We start from the raw sequence: 5,000 nt of genomic DNA, 5'->3' as shown, positions 1-5,000 counted from the left end.
GCTATAGTTTACATTATACTGTGTTGTTTGAGCTGTGAGAACGAGCCTTTTCCCTTTGACTGAATGATTTGATTCTGCACCATATTTGACTTGAACGTTAATTACGCGGGATGCCCGAGTAGGCAGACCACGTCAATAACCCAGTTTTTTTCTTCTTCGTAGTCACAAATATGCGTATCCCAGGGATAGTAGATTAACCACTCGATAAGAATCCCGTATGATACAACCGGAGCCAACCAACATCAAGAAATTTTGTAAGACAATTTTTTAAGGGGAACTAAAACATACAAATTCTTAAGGCGACGAAATTACCTTTGTAACCCCTATTTTGTAGTAGTTTTTTCTTTTAGAAGTTTATTTCGATATACTTGAGAGAGGTGCGATTAAAAGCAATGCGAAAATTCCCGTGGATAGTGGATACTAGCGCGCGCCAAATGAACAGCAGATAACCATATGGAGCCACCTTAATAGGGATTCCATCACCATTCCTCCCAATACAGGAATGAAAAACGTGAAAAGAAGATTAGAAAGTAGCCTTTAGCAACCAAACACAAAAAAAGAAAAAGAAGTAAAAAAATATAAAATTAGCAGCTTTGTTACGGGGACAGCATGCAGGCAGTCTCCCATCCGAGTACTGATCCCATTTGACATAACTGACGGGTCAGACCGAGCATTTGGAAGGACTAACCCTACAACACCTTCAAATTAACACACTTCGAGGATGATATATACTCCTCCTGAAAAATGTACAGATTAGCATACAATAGACCTTATTCATAAATGGAGGTCACATTTATAATTCTTTTCTCCAAGTGCAAATTAGCCTACCAAGAGGGTCCCGAAGGGGGGGTGGGAGGGTACCAATCCCATTTCCCAGCCCAGTTTTTTTCCGAATCCCATTCCCACTGGCATTATTCCGGAAAATCCCAGTGTTCTACATGAGCCGCTCTTTTGTTTTCACATCATCACATTTTTTTGAAATTAAGACTGGTTACCTCTTTCGAAAACAACCCCGAACAATGTCCCGAAGATTCACGGCATATATTAAGGTGGTAATTTGAACTTTTATTTTCTTTGAAGGTCAAGCCTTAAAACAACATCAACAGCAATTTTTAAAATTGGATTTCCTTTTTTTTTTTAATATGTGCTAACAAAAACATTGTCAATAATACATCTTAAAGTACATGTTATAAAATCGTCCATTTCTTTTATGAAGACATTGTCAGGATTCGTATATAAACAAATTAAAAAATATCTATTGTAAGCAAAGGCTGCAAAATGAGTCGATCTCTAGCCATTGTCTATCCAGAACTGTGTATTGTTAACCATGTAATGAGCAAAATACTCACGTGATGTTCTCTAGAAGAGAACCACTTGTTTGAAATAAGCAACTCTGTTCGGGACCATCATCGCTGGCCAAACTTTTTTGTCGTTTATCCGTTGGCTCTAAATACTCATTGATTTTCTTCGGTTGTTCATCATTGGCCTTCGGCGGATTACAAATAGGGAACTTAAGCAACGACGACGGCGACGGCACCGAGAACGTCATCTCAAAATATAAATTCGCATAATTGTAATCGCTTCGTTACTATTTCAACCTTTTTAATATGACGGGGGTGTGGTAGTTCCTCAAAAATGACGCTGGTAGGAACGGCGCTCAATTTAGGGCAGAAAATGAAAATTTATCCTCAAGTAATTACGTTGTCCATAAAACCTCAAATTTGGCTATTTCACGTTGTAGTTTGCTGACGACGGCAAAGAAATGGACAAAAGTGAAAAACGCACGTGCAGGGCGTGCAAAGCTATTGTTTTTGCCCACTAAATATGCACATTTGTGACGTTCTCGTTGCCGTCGCCGTTGTCGTTGCTTAAGTTCCCTATTATGAACTCGCCGGAAGTATTTTAAATGACCTGCAGCAGTTCTTTTACAGTCGTCCAATTTCGGAGATTTCCCACATCGTAGGCATTCAATTCTTTTTCCACCTTTCGACAGCCTTGTGTCGTTTGTCTGTAACAGCAATCCTCTCAACCTTAGCAGCGTTTTTGGCAAATTTTGTTGTTTGTCACTCCCAGGGTCAGGACGGTGCCTAGTATTGTTATTGCGCAAAGTTCTGCGCATCTCTAGATACTGGGATTTCCTATGGGTGATGCTTATTAATACAGGGATATTTTTGCGCAGTTCAAAACCATGCGGAGAAAGCAGAACTTTGCAAGTGCTCTTGGTATCCAAAAGGAAATTGGGGGTTACTATTCATTTTTCAGAGATAATTAAGCTTCAATTTGGAAAAAAAGTGCCATACATTGCTTTGTGAAAACCTTCTCCGCACTTCTCTAGCACTTCACATTACACTCTATTCAGTTAACTCTGTTTAAAATATAAGTGCTACACGGCCAACGTTTGTGTAAACGTAACCTTTCCTTGTACTTGTACATGTTCATTGCCGTAACTTTAACATCTTCAGTTCCCACGGCTTCCTTCCGTATGACCTTGCAGCTCAGTCGGTAGAGCGGCGAAGATGTAACCCGAAGGTCGTGGGTTCAATTCCCATCCTGGTTAGATATTTTTTTCTGTCCTTGTGTGGGCCCATTTCCATCAGTAGGGCTAACGCTCACATGGTTCATATGGGATAGAAATCTAGCACTTCACATTACACTCTATTCAGTTAACTCTGAAACAAAACATAGGCAGATTTCAGCGACGGTCGTCACGCAACGGTCTCATTTGCTTCTTTTCGCAAGATTGTTGTCAATGTAGTTGCCTTTTTTTATCGTAAAATTGGATTCGATCCCTTGACGACCAAATAGAATTGGCTGAAAAGTTCCCGTGCGACTCTAACTTTACTACAAACCTTTTGTAGTAAAGTCAGACAACGTCATTAACAACAACAGGAACAAACAAGCAAATGAGAACGTTGCGTGACTGCGTCACGAGCAACGTGGAAGTGTGAGTAAACATAAAGTAAACATTACATTGCGATTTTAAAGTTTGGAACTCAGCGAGTCTTCAGTGTCTCTAGGAGTTGGCGTATATTCCCCACAAAAACTCCAATTTCAGTCAGAAATTCTGTCCCTTTCGTAGCTTCCGTATGTTCCATATTTTTTTGAACGAGATGCTTCTGTGAAGCATACACTGGGTTGCCTGTGGTACGTGCTACAGAAAATCAGAAGGCACTGAATTGTGTGGTAATGAAATACAGCATTCCAGTCTCTGAAGAACAAGAAATAAAGGAGAAGCGAGAAACATTGGCTTCTGGGCTGACATGTTGATAATTTTCAAGTTCCACCACAACTTCTGTTTACCACAAGTGTGCCCTCTGAGCATCTGACAGCCTTCAGTAATACTAAAGTTCACTGAAGTTAAGCCCTGCCGGGCGGGGTTAGTGTTTGGATGGGAGACCAAGACAACATTCCCCTCATAAAACAGAAGCATCGGACCGAAAATACTATTAACTCTAACAAATGCGAACTCAGCAAGGTACAGATCTTGTTAGCTTGCTTTATGCAAAACAAATATTGATGAAAAAGCAAATAACTATTGATACACAGTTTTCAGAAAGAGCAGAAGGAAGTTTCCCGAACGGTCGATCGAGAATAAAATATTTACGACATCAAAACAACATTAATTTTGAACCGTGAATATAGAATATAAAAAGTTACGATCAGCGACAAACATTTTGGGAGATTTTTGCTACGTTCAAGTAAATTGCAAAATCGAAAGTGACATGGCCGGAATTCAGCGGGCGCCGTGATTAAGTTACCGCGGCATGTTTACTCGCCAAACAGTGAAGCATCTGTGTCAAATGATGGCAAGATACCGGGTTTTTGTAAGTTTCTTTTTCAGTCAAGTGTTATAAAGTTTGACAATGAAATGAGCGAAGTCAAAACAAAGATCACAATCGCCCAACTCTTATTTATGCAAAGTCAAAATTTACTCTCCAAGACGCGTACGACGTTATTTATCACCAGGTAATTCCATCATTTTGGAAATAGCAGCTACTTTATTATTCATCTGCGTCACAAGTTTTCACTGATTTTGGGGCTCATTTTGTTGAAACTCAAGCATGCTTCCAACAGGCCTGTGAACCCTTCCTGCTTACAGAGCAATACTAAAAAACTTCTCCCATATCACATTTCAACCTTAAGCTCGAAAATTCAATACACAACATGATATTATAATTCACAAAGGCAGAAAATACCACAGAATCCTTTTCCAGAGAAAACATTATTGAAACTAACAACATATTTGCTCTTAGAGACGAAAACCTCTTCCTATTTCATTGCGTGCGTGAAGACAAGAAATTCAATCGCGTCAAATTACCATGTACTTCAGGTAAATAGAGCTCACTTTGATTTCGTCTCGACGGGCGATAGATTGTTGTCGAAGTCCAGTACTCGTCGCTTTTAAGCTTCCTGCCTAGTTTATCCAACTGACTTTCCATTATTGAGCTCCATAAGGGTATATTTTGTTTAAGGATCCACTAAAACGCCATTCGCGTTACATGACTTTCGACGCCATTGCAGGCTAAGTTAATGATTCTACTGTGTCCACCAGAGAAATCTACGCAGTTCCACTACCCTCTCGATCCTAAGAACATACTCATCGAAGGCTCTATGCACAAAGACACCACTTACCAGGGGAGTGACAGGCAAGACTTTTACCGACACGGAAAAAAAAAAAACTAAAAAAAAGAAAAAAAAGAAAACAAACAAACTAAACGAAGACCTCGACTGGTTTGCCATAGGCAACCCAGTAATAATTAATTTCCACCATAAATAAAGGAAAGATGACGAACATTAGAAAACAACAGTGCAGGAGAATAACGACAAAAATTGAAACAAAAAAATTTGGAAAAGAAAAGGTACCCCGACCCCGATGCAACCTGCAATAGAATTCAGCTTGAAAGAGAGGTTTAGAGGACAAAGACAAAGGAAAGTGGATGATGTGCAAATATTTTTTACATTCATTCCCAAATGTTTCTATTGTTTTTTCCTCACTGCCT

The sequence above is a fragment of the Montipora foliosa genome, chromosome 11 (assembly GCF_036669935.1).
Source record: "Montipora foliosa isolate CH-2021 chromosome 11, ASM3666993v2, whole genome shotgun sequence".
Taxonomy (NCBI): Eukaryota; Metazoa; Cnidaria; class Anthozoa; order Scleractinia; family Acroporidae; genus Montipora; species Montipora foliosa.
This window is presented reverse-complemented; position numbering follows the sequence as displayed.